At 47.6% G+C, this 24,447-nt stretch overlaps 1 long non-coding RNA gene across 1 annotated transcript; it reads right to left on the bottom strand.

Annotated features, from left to right (window-relative positions):
- Nucleotides 1-18,283: 18,283 nt before the first annotated feature.
- Nucleotides 18,284-21,709, bottom strand: LOC132512722 (uncharacterized). Its single transcript, XR_009538301.1, has 3 exons — nucleotides 21,119-21,709; nucleotides 19,387-19,431; nucleotides 18,284-18,489 (listed from the first exon to the last, which is right to left on the bottom strand). It is a non-coding gene; the product is annotated as an uncharacterized LOC132512722 (long non-coding RNA).
- Between the last annotated feature and the right edge of the window lie 2,738 nt (nucleotides 21,710-24,447).

The raw sequence follows: 24,447 nt of genomic DNA, 5'->3' as shown, positions 1-24,447 counted from the left end.
CGGTCACCTGCTGCCTGCTCCGCGTCCCGGTGACGCAAAACAGCTGCCCCTCTATGACCTGTCCCTGCTGTGGTCAGGAGCCCAGCGGGCTCAGCTGCGACCTGTGACCTTGAGGAAAAGCAGCAGGACATATTCAGGCCTCCCCCGGGATCCACTCTGCCTGGCTGAGGCCTGGCTCCCCCTGTGGTCAAGTTCCAGCTCCTCGGTCACTCCCAGTGAGCCCCACAGATAGGTTGAGAACTTCTTTCTTTACATGTCAACATTTGCTTGAGGAATTGGTACCTACACCCCAGTTCATCAAAGTGTCCCCCAGCTAGAGAGAACGCCGGGCTCCTTTTCACATGCTGCATGTGCTGTGTAACAAGCCACCCCACACGAAGGGCTTGTACACGCATCTGGAGTCAGCTGGCAGGTCACCCTGGGACGGGTGGTCTAGGACGGACTCATCAACGTCAGCAGGGAGCTTGCAGTCAGCTGGACAGTAGGGCGACCAGCTGCATGACTTACCCCCAACAAGCTGGTCTGGCCGCGGCACACATTCTTAGGTAGTAGCCTGTGAAAGAGAATCCTGTAGACGCCCTAAGGCCCAGGCTTAGAAAGAGCATGCGATCACCTCCACCTCCTTCTCCTGGTCAGCCTGGACTCGAGGGCTGCAGACGTAGACTCCAACTTCTGACACTAAGACTGAACGGGGAGGGAAGGAGCAATTCATCTCTGCACTCCCACCGGTCAACCCCAGCCACATCCCGCCGCGTGCAAAGGACCCTCAACTCCTGCCCTCGCCCACGAAACTCCGGTCCATCTGACCCACGTCCAGGAACCCGTGATGTGCATCGGCGCAGATGGGGCCCCTCGTCCTGGGGACAGAAAAATTACAAAGAGGAGGCGTCTGTGCTTCCAGAAGAAACCGTATGAGAGCATGATCTCGACCTCCAGGTGGGCAAATACTTCTGAGACAGGATGTTTTGGTAAGTGCTAATCATTAAAAATCATAAAATGGACTTGACTGAAGTTAAGAACTTCTGTTCATCAAACAATCCGTTTAGAAAACAAATGAGAAGTCAAGCCTAGAAAAAAGAATCCCAACACACATCACTGAAAATCGACATACCTGCAGAATGTCAAAAGTACTGGAAATCAGTTATAAACATGAAAGCTCAGATTTTTTTGATGGACAAAATATTTTAATAAAAGTTTCAAAAAAGATATGAATGGAAAATGAGCACATGAAAGATAACCGGCCTCATTCTCATCAGGGAAACACAAATTACAGCCACAGTGGACATCGTGTCCTAACAGCTAAACTTAGGAAGACAGACCACACCACATATTCTTGAGAATAGGCAGCAACTAGAACTTTCCCACATGGCTGGTGGAAGGGCAAAATGGTACAGCCAGGTCAGAAAGTGTTTGACAGCTTCTTATAAACTTAAAAACACACCTTCCCTGTGAGTCAGCAGATACACTCTACGTATTTACACAAGAGAAAGGAAACGTGTGTCCACACAAAGACACATAAAAGAGTGTTTATAAGAGACAAGATTGGGGGGGAATGATGGTCATTAGCAGGTGGACAGTTAAATCGAGCATATAAACACACCCAATAGAATACAACTTGCCAATAAAGAAGGAAAAACCTGTTAATATAGTTCTTTTATAAATCTATGTTTATATCGATCTATAAATCTCAAAGCATGATACTCAGAGAAATAATAAGACACAATAAATACTGTCTGCATCTACTTATACAAAGTTTAAGAACAGGAAAATCTCATCTTTCATAACATAAATTTTAAAACAGTTAGTTATGGGTGAAGGGGAGTGAGTAGATGGTGACAGGAAACATTCCAGCGAGGAACATTGTCTATATTTTTACCAAGATGATGGTTACTCAAGTACGGACATTTGCCAAAACTCATCACATTGACACAACTTCTCTGCATTTCACTCTGTGTAAAGTTTACCCCAGTTAAAACTAAAAGTCCCAGCAGGTTTTATTGTAGAAATCAAGAAGCTGATCACATAATTTGTTTGGAAATGAGATGGACCTAGAATAACTAAAATAATGTTGAAAAGGACAAAATTGGAGAAATTACACTAAGATCAAGGCCTACTATAAAGCTATAGAAATCAAAACAGTATGTTATTCATAAAAGGATAGGCAAATACTATAGATCATGAGCCCATACGTACACAGTTAATTGATGTTTGTTAAAGGCAGAAAGGGCAATTTGAAATGCATCACAGTCCTAAAAGTACATGATCCTTCGAGAGAAAACCAAGGAGAGTATCCTCATGCTTTTGTCATAGACAGAGATTTCTAAGACGGAAAATAATAATAATAATAATAATAATAAAAGCATTTAGAAGGAAAAAAAGACAGGGCATGGATTGGATTATCAAAATTAAACATTTCTGCTTATCAAAAAACACTTCAGAAAATAAAAAAGCAAGCCAAAGAACGGAGAAAATATTTACAATACATAATATCTAACAAAAGGCATTTGTCCTCAATAGATTAAAAAAAATACAAATCAATCTGATAAAAATTGGCAAAAGACCTAAACTGACAGTTCACAGAAGACGTACAGATGGCAGGTAAGTAGCTGAGAAAGGTGGGCAGCCCCCCATCACCAGGAAATGCAGGTTGAAACCACAGTGACTATCCTGGGAACCTGCTAAAATGGCCCAAATGAAAAGGTCAGTGACACCAGCATCGTCAGAGACGTGGAGCGTCGGGAACTCCGCGCTGGCTGATGGGAATCTAAAATCATACAACTATTTTGGAAAACAGCCTCGAAGTTTCCTATAAGATTAAACCTATGCCCAGGCCCCTTGACCGAGCAATTCTACTTCTAGATATTTACTCAAAAGAAATGGAAATAAATATTGATAAAATGATCTGTTCAAGAAAACTCCTAAGAACTTTATGCAAAATAGCTAAACAGGGGAAACAACTTAGATGTCCATTAACAGAGTGGAAAACAAAGTGCAGTGACCTAGGCTCATCTGACTCCTGCAAGGACAGAATGCATCTCATAAGCATTCCGCTAAGTGCAGGAAGCCAGCCGTTAGGAGGACTCTCTGTACAACTCCATCGAGACGGAGTTTTAGGGCAGGAAAAACTGATGTGTGATGGGAGAATCAGAAGAGGGGTTGCCTCAAAGGCAGGGAGTAATGATGGAAGAAAATTAGAGAAAATTCTGGAGGGATAGAAATGTTATGTGTCTGGAGGAGGGTGATGATTAAAGATTATCTGTCAAAATGTATGAAGGGTATATTTCTAATCTCCATGTTTTATTATAAAAATTATACTTTAATTTTTTTCAAAAACGTTTAATGGAAAAGTAAGTGGGTCAGCAGCTATCTACGTATTGGAATCGACTCCATCAGACAAAGACCACACCTACAGACATTTTTGGGAAAAATGCCTTTAATTCTAGATTTTCCATTAATTTAGGCATTTGGGGTGCTCTGGGATAACACCACCAAGAGTCCTGGAAGCTCTTGTCTAGCTGGTTTTATTGCCTTAGACTTCCTTAACATGGGTCTTGCAGCCACGCCCTGGATCTGAGGTCCCCACCTGTTTTCTACTTTGTTCTGTTTTGTTTTATATATTTTACTGGATCGGGAGACTGAAAGCCAGTTTCCTCTTGCAGCCCAGCAGGTCCCGGCCTCTCTGTATTCCCTCCAAGCTCTGCCTGTCGTATCTGGCCACAGGCCGCTGGCGTGCTCAGCTGACATCGTCCGGAGCTCGCGGCGCCAGATGGAGTTCACGGGCTCACTCTTCCTCGTCTCTGCAGATGCGCTGGTTGGGACCGCGCGGCCCTGGACCACATTCTCCCGGTTCCCATAATGGTGTTTCTGATGTCCTGTCCCAAAGCCAAGCAAAGCCACATACGTGGCTGTCCTGTTGTGGCTGTCCAACCTCCAGGTCAGTGTGTACCGTTGGCATTCAGAACACCCGAGAACACTCGCCCTGTGTGGCCTGCGAGCCACCCAAGACCAGGGATCTGCCTGCCGCCCACCCTGTACGTCTCCCGTACCTGCCAGCGTGCCTGACACACACAGGGCAACACCAGTAAACACTCCGTGGATATGGTATGAGGGAACCGTTCATGGTTACAATCATCGAAATAAGCCTCGAGTGATGTTTGGAATCTGCACAATCCTATCAAAATCAGCAGGTTCTAGACCATAATTCAGATCGGCAAGTGTCCTGTGAAACAAAGTCTAAACACAGAGAGATCTGCTCTGAAAAAAACAATTTTTCTTCTAATATGCTTCGCTACTCCTGTGTATTGGCAAGAAAGCAGAGGGACTTGTGATCAAGTGTGTCCCAATACTTTTTCTAACTTAATAAAAGAAAGACGTCATGAACATGTTATCTCTGTCAGCCCTCTTTTAAAAAATAAAGCTTCAAATAAATTATTGGGAAAGGAAAAATTGAATCTCTGAAAAGACACAGTTTTTCAGGCAAGTAGTCATAGAATTATGTGTGTGTGTTTGTGTGTAGGGGAGCTGTAGGGGGGATGTGATTTAGAAATATATCGTCTATAATAGGAAACACTAATCAATGCTTCAGTCAAGACAGTAGATCCTATTTTATGTAAGTTTATCTCAGCAAGTGTTTAGCAAACTCCAACTTTAAGTAGGCACTAAAATCTCTGAATATATATATTTTTTAAAAGACCACATCCTATATTTAGTCAGGCTAACAAATGATCTAAACCAGCCAGTATTTTGGAGAAACAGGAAGCAGGATGGGCACTCTGAGGGCCTATGGGCGGTGTGGCTGGGATGATACAATCACAGATAAAAAACTATTTCCAAACTCATGAGTCTCTCTTTATAACTGGATTTTGAAGAATAATTATTTAATAGCTATAATCATGGCATTGCTTAAGCTAGAAGCTTTTACTTAATGTAGAAAATTGTAAAAATATTACCAAGACTCTTTATACAGAAGTGTAAGAATTTCTAACTCTCTGCCATTGACATTAAAAAGCAACCATAAAGGGAAACTTTTGTTTAAAAATACAGCATTGACAGTACAATTATAGACAAGTTCCAGCTAGTCAATTTCTTAAGAAGTCTGCCCCGTTCAAGAACCCAGAATATCGGGCTTCCCTGGTGGTGCAGTGGTTAAGAATCCGCCTGCCATTGCAGAGGACACGGGTTCGAGCTCTGGTCCAGGAAGATCCCACGTGCCGCAGAGCAACTAAGCCCGTGCGCCACAACTACTGAGCCTGCGCTCTAGAGCCAGCAGGCCACAACTACTGAGCCCGTGTGCCACAACTACTGAGCCCGTGTGCCTCAACTACTGAGCCCGTGTGCCACAACTACTGAAGCCCATGTGCCTAGAGCCCATGCTCTGCAACAAGAGAAGCCCCTGCTCGCCACAACTAGAGAAAGACCACTCGCAGCAACGAAGACTTAATGCAGCCAAAAATAAATAAATAAAATAAATTTTAAAAAAATAAAGGAACCCAGAATATCGGAAGAGCTGTCAATGTAAATATAGACACGGTCGCCCAATCCTGGCGATTAAATCTCTACTTCAAATTTGCAATTTTCAAAATGTCTATTAGAAATAGAATGAAAAACAGCTGAAAGCATATGTTTTTATTAGTAACTTATGTCAACACTCATCAAAGTCAGAATGCTTGAAAAAACAATTTGTTTCCATTTAAAACAGCTTTTGAAAGACTTCCCTGGGGTCCAGTGGTTAAGACGCCACACTTCCATTGCAGGTTCAATCCCTGGTTGGGGAACTAAGATCCTGCATGCCTTGCGGTGCAGCTCCCCCGTCCAGGAAAAAGATAAAACAGCTTTTGAGAAATGCTATCTCTCACAAGTACGCTTTTCCTGCTATAACAGCTATATTGGCGCAAATGCTTTTATCCCCTTTTAATGAATAAATATGCATTTAAAAATCTGTTAAAGTAGCTTATCATATTTAAACTCCACATTTTCTCATGCCCAGACCACGGCTGCAGTGTTCATCAGAGCGGTGATTGTCAAGTGCTACCACGTTTGCCTGCAATAAGATTTATTTTCATAAGAAATATAACATTTCTATTCAAATAGGCCACCTGTTCCTAAGTTCTCACAAGATTACAAGTTGAAACATGGTATTTTATCATTTCTTCTCTGCCTTTCATATTCCCTTTCACCCTAGCCAGTCTAATGTCTTATAATGACTATAAATGGAGTATAACCTTTGAAAATTGTGAATCACTGTATTGTATGCCTGTAACTTATATAATGTTGTACATCAACTATACTTCAATTAATTAATTAACTAATTAGTTAATTAGTTAAAATGAGGACTGATATCATTCATTCCATGGTCATCGAGCCTCTCTTTCATGCGAATCACAGTACTGGTCTGCTCAGGTTGCCATCACAAAGTACTAATGACCAGGGTGGTTTAAACAACAGAAATGTATTTCTCACAGTTCTGGAGGCTGGAAGTTCAAGAAGAAGGTGTCGGCAGGGGTGGTCTCTGCTGGGGTCTCTCTCCTTGGCTGGTAGATGGCCGTCTTCTCCCTGTGTCCTCACGTGGTCATCCCTCTGTGTGTGCACCCCTAGTACCTCTTTCTCTTCTTCTAAGAGAGTCTGGAAAATCTTCATAAAGAACCTGGTACTCAAGCTGTGTTTTTATGAATGCCAGTTGAAAGCAGAAGAGCTATTAGGGCAAATAAGGTACACAGTCTGGTGGTCCCCAGTGAGCCATGACTCCTCATGCCATGCCTCATGCCTGCCTTTGACCCCGAAGTGGCCCCGCAGCCTTCTGAGAAGAGAGAACACAGCTGAAGCAGTGCTGTGCCGTTCTGGACCTAAGCCACAGGAGGGCCAGGCAGCTTCCACCTTTGCACTCTGGGGGAAGCCATCCACCGTGTAAGAGTCCAGCGACCCTGGGACTGCGTCATGGAGAAGAACAGGGGCCCCACCACTAGCCCAGCTGAGCTCCCAACCCACAGCTACACCAACATGGCAGCTCCTTGGAAGTGGACGCTCGGTCCCACTGACCCCACACAGAGCAGTAAGCAGGAGGCAAATGGCTAAAGTGTGAAACGTGGGCGAGTAGGCAACCAATAAGCAAGGTCAATGTCACGGCAGATGTGAAGAACATTGAGGCCATGCCGTGATGGAGACGATGCGCGAAGCTGTGTAACTTATCCTGGTGGATGACTCTGAGCGCTTAACTTCTTCTGCACCCCGACACGCTACTGTTCTTTTAAAATCTGTGATGGCAAGAAGGTGCCGTGTTGTGACTATAAAACTAGTTCTTTTGAAACAGATTATCTGCATTCAGTCACTGTGCCTAGAGGTTTCTATGCTTCCACAGCAATCAGTATAAGGAGTTCTGCTTAGAAATCCAAATAAATTTATTTTTAAGAAAGTCGATGGCTCCGGGAAGTCACATAGGGGTTTAACAAATCTTGGAGTGACGAACATTCAACGTGATCATCAAGGACCTGAATTCTTAAAAGCAGCTGCTACTTCTGAGAAGCATCTCCACACCCTTGGAAGAAGTAAATGGAGGAGAGACTGTCCCCAAAGTTGTTTCAGACTCACCTAAGACACAGAAATAAGGAGTAATAACACTCCTCCCTGCTGGGTCCGGAGGGGGCGTTAGCCCGCAGTGAAGTTCATTTCCGTAAATCACTCTTGGTCCTGATTTTCCTATTTCCCTGCCGGTGAATCACTATCAGTCTGAGGTCTGCAGTGAGCCTGGGGCTGGTCACCGAAGCACCAAAGCAACCTCCCGCCTCGCGCCTCCTTTTAACCTCGTGGGATCCGCACTTCCGCGGCTACAGAAAGAGCCTACTGTATCTGGTGGGACAAGGGCAGTAAGGGGAGGCCCACCTGTCACAGGGTTGGACAGACATACGGGTCGGTATCTGACACACAAGTGACTAAGTGAATGTTCAGGATGATTTGGGAAAAGAGCAAGAGGGTGAAATCTTCACGGCAAAGCAAAACTCGAAGAAAGCTTTTCTCTTGGCCACGATTGTGCGAATTCCAGGTCGGCTGTGCACATACCTCTCAAAGTTTCAAATAGGTTTGGAGAATGTGATAAAAACAAATGGGCTTGTGATAAAGTCTACTACACATATGTTATAAAACCAGGTAAAATTGCTTTTTATTTAAAAATCTATAGAAACATGAAAAATAACTCCCAAAACAAGGAGTGAATTCTCGTCCAGGCAAACGGTGTCGAATAAGAGATTGTAACACTTGCTGTTAGAAAGATGACAGATGGTTACACACACACACACACACACACACACACACTCCTATTTATTAAAAAGCTAACATTTTTTGGCTGCATTGGGTCTTCATTGCTGCACGCGGGCTTCTCATTGCGGTGGCTTCACTTGTTGCGGATCACGGGTTCTAGGCCCGTGGGCTCAGTAGTTGTGTCACATGGGCTCAGTAGTTGTGGCCCACGGGCTTAGTTGCTTCCCAGACCAGGACTCGAACCCGTGTCCCCTGCAGTGGCCCGTGGATTCTCAACCACTGTGCCACCAGGGAAGTCCAAAGCTAACATTTTAAATACCTGCCCATGTGACCTTAGATGCAACAATAATTAAAATACAAGTCCCAGATAACAACTCCATAGATCACGCATGCTCATACACACACGCACACGCGCACGCAAGTCCTGACTCCCATCACCCAGACCGTGGAGTGTGTCCCAGCCCTCTTCCCCCACATTTGTTTTAGCAGCAGGTGTAATGACCTTCAGCACAGCCACCTGGAAGCTTCTGTCAGCTCCTCTAACCTCAGACTCACACCAAAGCTGAGATTGTCCATTATGAGAATTTTGAAATATGTTCAAGAGCCTTAAGTCACATACAGGCAGCGGTCATAGTAGCTCACATTTCTGTATAAATGTATAGGATATATTGTACAGGAACATACCTTATTTTGTGTATTCATGATTGCAGCCCTGGATATATTAATGTTTTAGGGGTAAGCATACTGAATCCAGCACAGTGTAAGGGATGAAACCGAAATTCTGTAATAAGCAAGGGCTGAGCCTCATTGAGTCACAAGGAGCTTTATTTTCTGAGAGCACAGCTTCTTTTACAAAGTTGCAGTAAAGCAAGCTTTCTGGAACATAGCACAGAGGTAACTACGATGACTGATTACCTTTTCCTATATGTTTGTAGACAGATACAGGAAAAAATAATTTTCTAATTAAGAATATGGTCATATAGACATTAACTCAGTGCATTAGTGCAATGAGCTAATCATACAAAGGGATAATACAAAGCCTATTTCTTGTATTTTTGATAAATCATATTCTAACCTCTCTTCAATTTTAACATCTTACCAAATGTGATGTTCCCTGTGGGTGATAAAGGGCTGCAATCAGGTCTGGCCTCACAGTGCGGTTTTTAAGCTGATCCCAGCGTGTGAGCCTGGAATCTGCAATCTGTTCTTGTCCATCCCGTTCTGCGTGGGGCTGTGGGCTGATCAGAGAATAACCCCCATTCCCCTCTCACATTGTCCCCCTCAAGGTTACGTGGGCAGTTTCCCAGGCACTGTGGATACAAAGACACAATTACCAGGGCGCTGCGAAAGATGATGCATAGGGATTTGCCAGGTCTGGGACGGATAAAAAAGAAGAAAAGTGTTTATGCAGAACAAGTGAAAATGCAATTACAGGAACGCAAATCCCTAGCAGGAATAGAAACCAGGCTGGGGGCTGTAAAGCTATCCATCCCCATGACGGAGCACGGGCCAGGCTGGGCATACACTGTCATCCAGGAGGACGGGTCAAGGAAGCTGACTCAGGCTGCAGGTCAGAGGGCAGCGCAGGCTGATGAAAACAGGTCAGAAAATTCTGGGTTTTGTCGGGTACCAGACACAGGACGGCTAGCGCAGCTACAATACAAAGCTGGTACTAGAAATAGAGCCGCGTTCATTCTCCCATTGCTACAAGTGGTGAAACCAAGCTTGAGAAGGTAGAAACTTGTCCATTTCTGAATATACCACATCGCACCACCCAGAGATTTACAAAAAACATAACTATCTCCAAAACTATTCTTCCTCTTATTCATGACATTTATATATGAAATATTGTGAGACCGTAAAGCATCCAAACTTCCTGTCCTTCAAGTGAATTTATCCAGGAGAAAAGTTATCCACACAGACATGAAATGATCTAGACACAGGTTTGTGCAAGATGGCCTCTTCCTGCTCAGACACATGGGTCCCAGATGCAAAATGAACTTTTAAAATTACTGATCTGAACTCAAAAACAGGAAGAGGATTACCAGAGGGCCCGACTTGAAGAGAGAATTGACAGTCAGGACGGTTGGGAAACTTGAGGCCCAGGCAGGGATTGAGGTCTGGGCAGAACCCTGACGAATGGCACTGGATTCCACCACAAGACCATGTCATGAAGCCCATGGCGGTCCTCAGCCGACCCCTGGCGGAAGGGGGAGGGACAGGGGGCCATCTCCGTGGTGCAGACGTGTGCACAGGGCCGTGGGCACCGCTCTGACTTGGAAGCCTGTGTCCAGCCCCAGCCCAGCTCCTCGGCATGGGGTGTAGCCACTGTTAACGTCCTCAGCCTTGCCTCCCTCTTCTGGGAAACAAGGCCCTGATCGTCACCCAGAGCCATTGCCCAGAGCCGGGCTCCCTGCGGTGCAAGGGGTCGGCCAACCCTCAGCTTAGCTCGGACATCTTCCCAGGAGTCCCGTGACGGTCACCCCGGTCTCCCCTGTAGAATGACCACCTTGAACTGAAAGGATCCTAGTGCCCTTTCTTGCTGGGAATACACCGTGACTCAGAAATACTACTTCAAATGGTCTTTGAACAACCTTAAAATGACTCCCACGTTCTGTTTAGAATGAACCAGAACACGTTTCCAGCCCGTCCAGGTCAGTTTCACGAGCAAGTGTCCCATTTTCAAGGACTAAGTACGGAAGCTGGGATCATTCATCGATTACGTCTAGCGTATGTTTTTACAACCAAACTGGGAGCGTGAAAGTCAGTTTTCCTCTGAGGCGTATTTTCTTTGCTTTATGCGCGGTCTCTGGGTGATTAATGCAACTTTTCCGAGCAGGTTTCCTTCTTGAGCTGCCACGTTACAAATACGCATCCCCCTCAGTCCCCATAGACCCGACTCATGACCCTGCAATAAATTGGTTAAAACATGTCCTCATTTACTTGCAGTGATTTTATTTTTATTTCAAACTCTCCCGAAAGACTCTAGGGTGATGACATTTATTTGTATTTCATAAGAAAAACTCATAAAACCTCACTTTCAAGTGTTCCATAGAGGGCCTAGTTATAAATATTTTTAGCATCTTCGATTCCAAACCAAAATACTTGTCCTCAACAAGATCATAAGAAGACTAGCTCACCAGCACTTGCCTGCAAGAATCAGGGGGCGCTGAGCTATGGAACATGTGTGTAGCCTGTGGGGCTGTGCTCTGTGGCCGTGCCTCGTCTGTGGTTCCTTTGCTCTAGTGGGATCACCAGGCTTGGAGGTCAAAACCACAGGAGATTCCTTCTTGGACTCCACTGGATTCTATATGTTCAAATTGTTTTAAATTTAAATTAGGAGACGTCTCACTAGACAAAAGTAAGATTAATAATAATGTAACCTAAGCGTAATCACTATAATGATTCTTTCAGGTTATGTTCTCTTACTTAGTATATATTTTTTAAATCTCCCAAAGTATTGTTTTTCTAGAATAAAATTCAAGGCCTTGATTGTACAGGGAGGATACTTCGTACTATCATGAATTGGATTGTAATCTGGAAGATTCTTTTTTGAAAAAAAGAAAAAGGAGCAAGGGAGCTTGATGCCCATCTAGATACCATCTGACACCGTTTCTCCACAGCTGAAGCCTGGGGAGATGTTTCCTTGGGGGACGTGTGTTTCCATGGGAATTGTCTCTCTCTGTGTTGCAGGCATGTCTGGAGCGCAGTTGGTCCCGGGGCTCCTGTCTGCCTTCAACATCTGTTGAAAATTCCCAGTCACTGCTGCTCACACAGGTCAGGCGGTAAATGGCACGTGACAGTCAAAAGCTTTTTTCCTGTGCTGCAGGTTTTCCCCTGGGAGATGGTTCCCTAGATGGCGTGGCCCCCTCTCCACACGTGATCACTTGAGTCTCCTTTTCAGCAAGAAAAATAAAGCATTGACATTTTCAGTCTGTCAGATCCCTGATAGTTTCTGACAGGCAAAGCCCGACACGCCCACGCTGCCACTCGTCTGGTTCTAGAGGCTCTTTGGAGTCACGTCCGTCCAGCCGTCTGTGTGCCTGAGGGGGCATCACTAGGGATGTGGTTCCTCCCTAGTAACCACGGCCCGGGACCAGCCAGGCCACCGGGGAACTGCTGGTTTGCAGGGGAACAGCAGCCCTGATTGCGGCATCGTGAGGCCCCGAGGCTGGGGCCGGGTTCCTCGCCAGGCACCTTGAGTGCATCACCTGGAACAGCACATCCTTGTCTCTGAGACGAGAATAACAACAACAATTTCTTCCTGTCAGCGATCACCTGCTTTGGGCTTCAAACAAAGCAACACACAGGCTCATACTTGGGGGCCAGTAAGTCGAAATTATGGTCACATTCCGCTGAATTTTTTACCAATCTTGTGGTGAACTACTTGAAAGAGAATCAGTAAATCTTGACTTCTATCTAGTTTTTTTAAATGCTTTAAAATAAAAATACACACTCAAGTAAAGGGACGTGAGAACCCCATATGCAGGCATTAACTCTGCAGGCTCTGGAAGTAACGGGGTAGAGGATAGCGCCCCGAGTTCTTGGGGAGATGCGGTCCTGCCTCCGTGGACTTGGTGGTGGGTGGGAACGTGACGTGGATGTTCCCTGGGGATGCTTCTCTGGTCTTCTGAAGTCCACAACTTTTCAGTGGTGTAGCCTCTGAGAGCTGGTGGCAGGCCTGGGGCATAATCAAGGAAGGAGAAAAACAGAAGGACAATAAGGACGGAGACGTGTGCTATAACTGGGTGGTCGTGAAAACTTAAAGAGAAAAGCGAGAAGGGCTTGAGGTGGAGAAGCTCTGAGGTCTTAAATGCACTCAACGCCTACTCTTATGTAATGCATCTCATTTAAACCTTGCAAAACAAACTTGTTTTCTCTTTTCCACCAATGAGAATAGTGTGTGTGTCCGGTCAGCAAGGTGAAGCAATGCTCCAAAACTCTCGGAAGCAGTGTCTGTTGGAGCCAGGATTTGACGCCGGCAGTGTATTCTTGCAGCCTCCACAGCGGCTGCGCAGAGGACCACGAACGGCCAGCAGTCAGGCTGTCCCTGCACAGGTGCATCCGCCCCTGCAGCCCTTGCCCAGCTCCTCCGAGGACGTGTCCCTCTGACGCCAGGACCCAGGCTGCTGGCTCTGCAGAGACCTCTGCTCCCAGGCCAGTGGTTGGGAGGAGGCCGTGAGCTTCTGCTCGGCTCCCACGTGGGCCGTGGATGCCTAGCCCCGGTTCAGCCTCTGGACGGCTGAGGTGCTCACCTGTAGTCCTTGACGGCTGCCCCCAAGACCTCTCCAGATCCCCACTGCCCCCAAAAGTACCAGCCTCATGGTTCGTCCTCCCAGAGCTAGGGCACCGCTGCCCCAGGCAAGCGGGAGCCGCGGAGGAAAGCTGGGGACCGAATCCCCTGGATCATTTAACCAGAACCCCAAGCAACACCTCGAAAGGGCTCTATGGGGAGGGGAGGCCAAAGAGGCTGGGGTGATCCCGGCAGTGAGGGGCCCGTCGGGGCTGAGGGGAAACAGACACATCAGGAAGCGCCCCAGGAGGGGGACAGTCAGAGGGGCGGCAGGTGCGGCACCAAGGTTCACACAGAAGGGCCTGTCAGGGACAGAGGCCGCAGAACCTCATCAGTTTCTCGTTCCCCGCTGCCCTCGCCCCCTTAGTGATCTGTCCTATTAGGTCTCCCAAGGACCTCAGCCTCCTGATCAGGGAGAACTAGGGAAGCTTACCAGCTGGGGGACAATCCCTCAGTCTGGAGCAAACACACCTGAGCAAGGGCTTCCTGGCCGCAGGGCTGCAGAGTGACCCTCTTGTTGGGGGTTTCAGGGTAAAGAGAACTCAGTCTCAGACAAGGAGCATCTTGCCTCCTTTAGACAACCCGTGTAAGTGGCTTCTCACTCTTAAGACAAGATCTCGTGTGTCTTTCAGGCCCCACTGGACACACTCTTGATAACGAACCAGGAGGAAAAAAATGAATTTTCGAAGCCTCTAAGAACTAGAGAGGGTTCCGATCTCATGGATCAGATCCCGGAGCCCAGAGAGGCTGAGTAACTTGTTCAAAACAACAAAAACAGATATGCAAAAAGTTAGCTCTGGGCCAAACCCAGGTGCCCAGGAAAGGTAACTTGAGTTTTGCGTGGTTTTTCCTCCTGGAACGTACTTGGTTTCTACTTTGTCATTTATTCCTTTCTTCTGGAACGATTTTGTGATGCCCACCATCTCCTTGTCACAGTCCCAGCTCTCAGGATACGGCAGTGAAGAACAGACACAGGTCCCACCTCCTGAAGGGACATCATGGTCAGAGGAAATAGATGTGAGCCCGCGAATACGGAACATGCGGAGCCGGGCAAGGAGGGGGAGACCGGGGGCTCTCGGGATGCAGAGGGTCAGAGTTTTCAACAGAGTGGACAGAAAAGACCCAGCACCAAAATGCAAAAACAAATGAGATACAGTTGTGACACCAAAGCTCAAACTCTGATAGGGAAAGAAAGGAAGAGGTGATTGGAACTACTGAATTTAAGGTGTGAACATTGTTACAGATGCGCTATTGACCCTGAGGAATTAGGAGAGCTTCCACAGGCGATATGGCGTTTGAGTTGAGTTTTGAAGGATGCAGGAGAAATTGCCGAGTGAAGGAAGAGGGGAGGGACGTGAGCAGTGGAGGGTCTGCTTGGCGCCCGCTGCATCAGGGCCCTCGGAACGTGGAAGCCGTCTGCACAGCCAGCAGCGTGGAGCACGGTCCCGAGCACACTGGCTGCTGCTGAGGTGACCGTGTGAGTGACCGTGACACCCATGACCTCGAGGGGGAAGAGGACGGCAGTTCAGCTGCTTCGTGATTCTCAGAGAACAGAGGACACGTATCGTAAGAAACTCAGATATCATTGGATTAGAAACCACGCAGCTAGCTGGAAATTACAATCAAGGGTTACATTCAGATGTCCTTATGCCTGGATTGAAAAAAAAAGCAGACTCAAATCAGACTCTACTCTAGATGAAATTCTTGTTTCTGTTGTCACAAGTGCCATTAAGTCCCCTTCCTCCTAAACATGCCATTGAGTTCATTGAACTTCACTATGTGAGCATGCTTTGGGATTTTACCAAGTTTTAACGCCAGTTCTGTGACCCATATCATCAAAATCATCAACGCTCTATTAATATACAAGAGCAGGGCTTCCCTGGTGGCGCAGTGGTTGAGAGTCCGCCTGCTGATGCAGGGGATGCGGGTTCGTGCCCCGGTCCGGGAAGATCCCCCATGCCGCGGAGCGGCTGGGCCCGTGAGCCATGGCCGCTGAGCCTGCGTGTCCGGAGCCTGTGCTCCACAACGGGAGAGGCCACAACAGTGAGAGGCCCGCATACCACAAAAAAAAAAAAAGAAATATATATATATATATATACACACATATATATAATGGCAAGTGATGAAAATTATTACTAAACTATATTCAGTATGATTTTCTTGTGTTTGATAAATTAGGAATAAAAGCAGGGTGCAGTGATTTTTGATGGGACTAGAGCCCTGGACACAGGAATCCCGGACCCTCCACGCACAGGACACTTGCCTTGTCTGACTAAGATCATTCTTTGTCTGGTTTTTATGTTGTTAACTTGAAAATGGTTTCATTTTCGCTTTATTCTCAACTAAGTCAGGTCCAAAAGGCACCCGTGTAGTATCTGCACTGCTGCTGCCCTTTCCCTGAAGGTGGAAGTTTTCATTTCACTTCACTTCCAATTCATTGCTAACTTGATAGGAATTGGGGTGAAGAGCCAGGGGTCATCTGGGGTTTGCAAATTCTAGAAGTTCTACAGGTAGACAGCTGTTACGAGGGAGAAGACGGTGAGCTATATTATAAATATATATGAGTTTCTTTAGGACGAATGCTGGGAGTCTGAGGTAGGTGACATACAATGACAGCTCCCTTTCTTTGTCTGGGACCTGGGGTACAGCTGCTCTTTGTTTTCTGTGAGATTCTACAAGGATAACTTCTGAAGCAAAGAGGGCTTTTGGGAACGTTGGGCAGTTGGGTTACAAGCTCTGCACTGCTCTCTGGCTCACTGGACACACAGAGGACCATCTCGGTGTGTTCGTTCCATGCACCTCCCCTGGCAGGAGAAACTGCTCCGTGGCAGGGACAGGACAGCTCAGGTCCCAAGCAGAGGATTCTCCTGAGGGTTTCACATCACAGCTGCTCTGAAAACTGTACCCCTACCCAGAGGGCTTCTGCAACAGACTCGTACAGATGAACAACCACAAGACTCAAAATACCACTTTACCTTTAGTTTTGGGGTTTTTTTTTGCGGTATGCTGGCCTCTCACTGTTGTGGCCTCTCCCGTTGCGGAGCACAGGCTCCGGACGCGCAGGCTCAGCGGCCATGGCTCACGGGCCCAGCCGCTCCGTGGCATGGGGGATCTTCCGGACCGGGGCACGAACCCAGGTCCCCTGCATCAGCAGGCGGACTCTCAACCACTGCGCCACCGGGAAGCCCTACCTTTAGTTTTGAGGGTAACCAGCAATGCTCATGGCAGAACTCGGTAGAATCTCAGTGCTGGCGTCAGCCTAGGGTCCGAGCCTTGACTAGCGTGATGGTGAATTTTACGTGTCAAGGTGACTAGACCACAGGGGGACCCAGATGTTTGGTGAAACATTCTCGGTGTGTCTGTGAGGACGGATTTGGACGAGTTTCACATCTGAGTTGGTGGATCTAGGAAAGCACTGGCCCAGTGCTGCCTGCCAGCCAGCACGGCGCCTGAGGAGCCTCTGACCCATGCGTTAGGAGCTCCCCACCCAGATAGCACCCTCCAGAGGCAGCTGACCGGGAGGCTGGGTGCTGGGAGCGCCCAGCTCGGCCTCCAGGAAGGTACCGCTTCTCTCCCACTTAGGGCGGTAGGTGAAGAAGGCGCGATGCAGGGCCGGGTGAGAGATGCAGAGACAGAAGGAGAATTATGACAGTGAAGGGACAGGGCTGCCCCTCGGGCCGTTTCTAGCCTTGCGACTAAACCAGGGCTGTTTATAATCCTCCACCCTAGCTGGGGCCGGAGTTAACTACATGCTGTAAGTTCTAAGTTAAGAAAATTAAAAGAACAAAAGTCAAAATATAATGGCAAGTGATGAAAATTATTACTAAACTATATTCAGTATGATTTTCTTGTGTTTGATAAATTAGGAATAAAAGCAGGGTTATGTGTTTTCCTACAGTGATAACCATTGAAAAGGCAACTTGAAAAAAACAAACATATTTTTATCCCCTCATATGATATAAATATGTGAGTATCAGGCACTGAGGTCTCTTTGATGCACACTTGTTTCTGACTAAAATCTCAAAAAAAGTATGGAAACCATGTAACGAAAACTGCTGAAACACAGATTCATGAAATACCCCATGTAGTGGGGTATCTGATACCACCACATCACTTTGGGGATGGGGTAACCCAGGACCAGAAAGTTGAAGTCACCTCCCCTGAGTCACAAGCTGAACAGTTACAAAGCCCAGACTCAAACCCAGGGCCCTGTTGTTCAGTCCAGTGATGAGATGAGCGTCTTTTTAAGACAAGATCTAATACAAAAATCATCTCTCTTTGGATTCCTGCTGTTATAGCAACTACAGGTGTTTCTATTTTGATTACTTTTGTCCCTAAGTAACTAATTACCTATTAATGTTCTTCTTTAATCAATTAAGCTACAGTTCTTCATGTCAAAGAATCTCATCAGAAGTGATGGTCTTGTCCTGCTGGAAGTTAATCTTGTTTTCTTTATTAAAATGTGTACTTCTTAATGCCTTCAAGGAAGGCTGAAAGGGAGCAGAAACAGAACCAATCTGACTCAAAAAATTTTCTCCTGCGTCATCATCATCTCAGGGGTTATTCTAACGTCTGTTCTACGAAAAGGCAGTATCTTCCCATATTTCACAAATCAGGAAGTGTCACTGCATCGCATATGCATAAGATATTTCAAGCTACAGAATGTGAAACGACATCTAAAATCATTTTCCAACTTTATTTCTAGAAGTCCTACAGAATTCGCAGTGCAACAATCACGACCTGTGTTGTTATTCCCTGGAGCCTTCGAGGGTGCAGCGGGAGGTACCGCGTCTGCCACGCCTGGTCTGGTCGTGCAGGGAGCAGAGGAGCAGAAGCCTGAGAATTACCTCCCTGGGAAGTCTAAGTCGTAGGCTAAGGCTGCAGGGTATCCTCAGATCTCTTCTTTCTTCTAAGCAGAAGATCTCTTTGTTCAGATCAACTTCTACCTGGAACATTACAGAGATGAACCCAGGGTCGTCCTGGTTCACCGTGCGGAGGCTTGGACATCAGACCACGCTTCCTACCACCACCCCACCCAGGGCTGAGCCAAAGCGGTCTCTTCAAAACCCTAGGATCCCCTGCAGAGGATGTTGAACTTACTGATTAAATAACAAATCTGAACTTTACAGAGGAGGAAAGGCAGGCTCAGGAAGCCCAGCTAATTCACCTGGCACATCCCTGGGAGCTGGTTCCCAGCCAAGGAGAGAACCACCCTGTTCTTTGTGGTCCCCAAACGCCCTGTGACCAGGGCCTTCCTGTTCAGCAGACAGGACCGCGGTCCTGCAGATGCATCATCACTGGTGCAGACCCATGCTGTGATGGCTGGCGGAGGGTGGGCAGGGATGCAGGACGCCCCCGCCCAGCACGAGCTCCTAGCAGGACATGGGCTACCTCTGCCTGGGGCATCCTCCCAGCCCCCTCAAGGAAAGCCAGGAGAAGGACATTTCCCTCACCTGGACCTGACCCAGAGGCCCTGGCCGCTCAGAGGTGAGAGTGCCCACCCCCCAAAGGGAAAGTCGTCAGTGTAAGACCCCTCCCCATAGCTAGGGTCTCCTGAGGGAGCTTCCAGGCTCTTTTCAATAACAGAAACCTAAGTGTTTGGTCATAATCAAGTTGGCGGTAGGAATTACGTCCACTTCCTGGCTGTCTTAGAAAACCACCAGATCTCAACTTTGACCTCATCGGAATGTTCTCTCGGGCCTTTCATCAGCCATCAGTCTTGAATATTCCAAAAGAAGGGATTCACGCCAGGAAGCGACTTTGTAATGCAGAATAATTTTTAATTCAAAATAGATAAAACCTCTGTTGTCTCTTTTACACCCTCAGTATATAAACTTGCTTACTTTATCAGCCAAATGATTGAGAGCCGTCACCAGTTAATGTGAAATCTGGAAAACACGTCATAGAAGACCAATTAAGGAAGGAAGAAGAATTAAAGAAAATTAAGGAAACACATAAAAATAACAAAACACTCGAATATGTTCAGCTCAAATATAAACAGGTTCGTTTCATTACATAATTGCTGGAGTAACTCCTTTATTAATAAACACAGGAAATATGCCTTATAGCTCATGCAGCAAATTGTTATTACAATTGAGTCCTTCTTAAGTAGCCAAATAATTAATACAGTGCCTCTCCTTCTATTGTTCCCTGTATGGAAGATTTTTTTCAGAGTCCACAGTATAAAAGTAATAACTTGCCCTTAAAACTCAAGGAATTAAATGCTCTATAAGACACAAAGCTTTTGACAGGCGATGCTCAACCATCTGAGGGAACGTAAACGTCCCACTAAAATTTAATGTTACAATCCGTTCCCTCTGGAGGCTATCGTGGTCATCGTCTTCTCCTATCAGAAATTAGTTCTTGAATTCTAAAAACTACACATTCACAATACAGTCTAAGCAGCCCAAATGGCACGTGGGGTTTCCCTACTAAGAATTACAGTAGAAATGGTACCATCATCTAAGAGGCAAGTGTCTGTTTGGAAATAGCCTGAAATAAAAACTTGAATTCTTGGGGAGTTCCCTGGTGGTCCAGTGGTTAGGACTTGGTGCTTTCACTGCCATGGCCCCAGGTTCAATCCCTGGTTGAGGAACTAAGAAGCTGTAAAGCCGCGCAGTGCGGCCAAAAAAAAAAAAAAATTGAATTCTTTTTCTAATTTAGAATTCTGCTCAAACTGGAATCAGAGGTGGTAAAAAGGAGGAATTAAGAGTATGAGTAGATGTTTCCTTTCAATAGCTGAAGATTTTTAATACATAAAAGGAGATTGTTTAGCAATAAATATAAGATGGCAGGAACAACGATTAAACATCCATTTAAGAGAGCAAACTATTTTCAAACACTTTTATTTTAAAGTTCTGATTTGCATTAAAGTAATTAATATGCTAATTATAAACAAATCCCATCCACGTGTTAATTCAAACCTGATACACTTTTAACCTACTTCAACTTTCTCTGTGTAGAAAAATGTACAAAGCCTCCCCTCTGTCCTCCTCTCTATGCTGACTAGTACCTATTCGTGATGCTAACAGAGAGAGTGGCACCAACACTAAATCAGGGCTTGGGATGCAGCTGGTACTCTGTTCAACACCTCACTGCAGCCTTATGGGGTCCTTCCTCAACACACAGACACTGAGAGCCTGACTCTGCTCTAAGCGCTAGTGATAAAATAGTGACCTGAACGGACGTGGTCCTGCCCTCATCTGGGACTTAAACACTAGTCAACCAGAAGGAAGATAAGTGCACAAAGACATAAAATGCATAGAGCGATAAGTGTCGGGGGGGGGGGTGGATATGCCTTTATAAGCGAGGGGCAGTTAGCGTGTCCATTTTATAAAGGCGGGATCTGGGATCAAAGTAACTTGTTCCAGGACACAGGGTGCATGGCCACAGACCCAGAACTGAACTCACTAAATATGCAGTTTGTCAAACTCCACAGCCCAAACTCTTAATCACTGCATTTTATATTACTTTACCATGACTTGGGCAGGGTAAATGTACATACATTGGGCTTGCTTTCTGTTGACTGGGATAAATGACTAATCAACTCATTCAAAACCTATATTGAGCACCCACCATGGGTCAGACATTGGAAATCCAGAAATGGATAGAGGGCTCCCCTGGTAGCACAGTGATTGGGAGTCCGCCTGCCGATGCAGGGGACACGGGTTCGTGCCCCGGTCCGGGAAGATCCTACATGCCGCGGAGCGGCTGGGCCCGTGAGCCATGGCCGCTGAGCCTGCGCGTCCGGAGCCTGTGCTCCGCAACGGGAGAGGCCACAACGGTGAGAGGCCCGCGTACCGCAAAAGAAAAAAAAAAAAAAGTGAGTAAATGTCTCATTTGTCCTTTCAGCCTCATTGCCTACTAATAATTATTTTTTCAAAAAAGAAAAGAAAACATAATCGTTTACAAACGCACTTTCAATTCCCCATCCCAGCCGCGAGTTTTAATTAATGCCTCCTCCCAGGCCTCTGCCACTCATCTCGTGAGATATGCCTGCTCAGCTGCACATTCTTAGGGCGGGAACATTCTTCTTATTTTAATCTCTCTTCTCCCAGTTCCTTACTTGCACTGTTTGGATAAATAACTGCAGCTTGGAGAGGATGATAAACATGGATCAAAAACAACAAAGGAAGCAAATTACTTCCCGCCTACAAAGCAGCAGAACAGAACTAATAATCCCCGAAGACACCCCCTGATGCACAGGTGCAGAAGCTGCCGGCTCGGGACACGTCTCCTTCCTGAACGCGCGGGAACACAGAACATAAAGGAAATGAACTGGGTGTCTAGATTTCTAATAATGGCATTTAAGATGCAGCCCGTGCCTGGCACGCACGAGGGGTGGCGTGAGCAGAGGCGTGAGCTGGAGTGGCCCGGGCAGGGCCCAGGACCGCACGGGGGCTGTGGCCACGGCTGCCAGGGCAGAGGGCACCATGCTCTGGAAGCAGAATCACCAAGCCACCCTGACCGGGGGCCTGGACGGCCCCATCGTCGGCTCTTAGCGGGATCCAGGAGGATTCTTTCCTAAGTTTCCATCACCCGGCTGTGGACGACATTTGACTATGAGAATGACTTCTGCCCTTCTCCCGCAAATGCCCCTAAATCTTGAGTTAGGCGGCACCTTCCCTCTTGTCTTCAGAACGGCCGACACAAGCTTTGTGGCCCAGAGGCGACACCTGAATCTGACCGCAGGCCCAGCCCTTCTGCGGGGAAGTTACCCGTGAACTTGGGCAGCCCAGGCCCGACCGCTGCCCGCTCCCTGCTCACCCCACCTCCCCTCCCCTTGCCTGCAGCCTCCCCCGCCTGCCCCCGGCCCCTGGGAGGCTCCATCTGTTGAGACTTTATAATTCAGTTCCAGTCAAACCTGCCAGCTGCTCCTTAATTTTTTTTATTTTAATTTTTATTTACTTTTTTTTGGATGCATTGGGTCCTCGTTGCTGCGCGCAGCCTTTCTCTAGTTGCGGTGAGCGGGGGCTACTCTTCGTTGCTGCGTGTGGGCTTCTCATTGCGGTGGCTTCTCTTGTTGTGGAGCACGGGCTCTAGGCACGCGGGCTTCAGTAGTTGTGGCACGTGGGCTCAGTAGTTGTGGCTCGTGAGCTGTAGAGCGCAGGCTCAGTAGTTGTGGCACACGGGTATTTTGCTCTACGGCCTGTGGGATCTTCCTGGACCGGGGCTCGAATCCGTGTCCCCTGCATTGGCAGGCGTCACCAGGGAAGTCCCCCAGCTGCCCCTTAGATGTGATTGCTTGAATCCCCACAAACACCCCAAAAGGAGGATGTAATTAATCCATCTACAGAGGAGCTGCAAGCTCCTCCCATGTGGAAGAAAAGCAACTTCCCCCAGTGTGGAAGGCAAGCGCCTCACAGCAGGCATGCAGGCGTGGCGAGCTCTACAGCGGGGGCACCTTCGGGGAGGTCCTATACCTCCCACCTCGTGGACAGGTGGACACAGGCCTGCTGAGAGGCCCCGCTCACCGCTCAACGCAACCTCGGTCCTGACTCGAAGCCAAAGCAGATGGCGGTGCTGGTGGTGGTCCCAGCCAGGGTGGGGGGCTTCCAGGGACTCAGAGCTGGTTGCCTCCCAGGTGCCTGGGTGCCTTCACCCACATCCAGTGCGCTTCACTCCAAACATTCGTATCTTTCGTTCAACCTTGAAAAGTGTGTAAATCAGAATCCATGAGGATAAGGGACGATGTCGGAAAGCCGAAGGGGAAGAGAAAGATGGGGGAGCGTCTGCAGAGGGAAGAGCTGAGTCGCTGATGAAAGTGGGGCCCACGGACCCCAGACCCCAGTAACGAGCGACGCCCGCCCTCAAACGACCTCGTGCGGACACAGGAATCTTAGAAAACAAACTGGAAGATGGGAAGGTCTAGGCATAAATATTCAAGCAGGTGTTATGGCCTATTGAACCTTTTGGGGGGATAACAACAGGAGGACGGCATAGAGGATGGAAGGGAAGGCGATGAGATGAGTCTCGTAGGGAAGGGATGGAGATGAGTCTTGTGGGGGCAAAGCAGAGGCCCATCCCTAGATGTTCAGGCCAGAGGCATCTGGGGACGAACCACGTGGGACTGACCTTGACGGTCTCCCCGGAGGCCTCTGATGCAGGGAGGACTCCGGAAGAATCAGAGCAAAGCCCAGGATTAGAGTGAGTGCAGGGGTGTGTCCGGGGAGCTGAAACGAGGGTTTCAGGGCTCACCAGTGCCTCACGCTCAGGACAAACGGGAGCCGAGACGCCAGCAGGTCGTAAGCGCATTTTCACGAAGAGCAAAGCCAGACCCTCCTCGTGACCGCGTTGCCCCCTGATCAGGGCAGAAAACCGGGCTTCAGCCGAGCATTCGCCGCGCAGCAGCCCAGGTCTCCCCTCTGCTCACTCCCTGACCTGACCTGGGGAAACTTCACCTGCTCAACAAGCCTGCTCCTTCCAGGGAGATCCAGGGGCTTCACCACACTGACTTGAAACGCCCACCTGCAAGCTCTACACACGATGACAGGTGGAACCTAAGGAAGAGCGATGCTTCCCTCTGGAAAGCAGCCGAGGCGAGCCCTTCGCGCAAATTATCACGCTGAACGCGCTGGTTTCTCTGCCCAGATATCTAGACGTCCCTTTATCGCGTCAGATGCACAGGGGACCATGTCCCTTCCAGAAATTTCCAGGTTGGAGGGAGCTGCAGAAGGAACAGCTGCTTTCCTCCCAGTGTGAGAGCAAAGGTCGGTGCGGGGGACTGAGGTCCACCTACGGAGCTGCCACAGAAACGCCAGACCTAAGCATCCCGGCGCACCCTCGGGGGTGAAGCGGACCGTCCATCGGGCTTCCTCTCCTCCGGGCAGCTCGGCCAGGTGCCGCGCCTGGCTCTGTCTGACTGTGATCTCTCCACTGCAGCTCAAGTCCAGTGATCCGGACAC

This window comes from Lagenorhynchus albirostris, chromosome 21, assembly GCF_949774975.1.
Source record: "Lagenorhynchus albirostris chromosome 21, mLagAlb1.1, whole genome shotgun sequence".
Classification (NCBI taxonomy): domain Eukaryota; kingdom Metazoa; phylum Chordata; class Mammalia; order Artiodactyla; family Delphinidae; genus Lagenorhynchus; species Lagenorhynchus albirostris.
The sequence above is the reverse complement of the archived record's forward strand: the minus strand, read 5'-3'. Positions and strand labels throughout refer to the sequence as shown.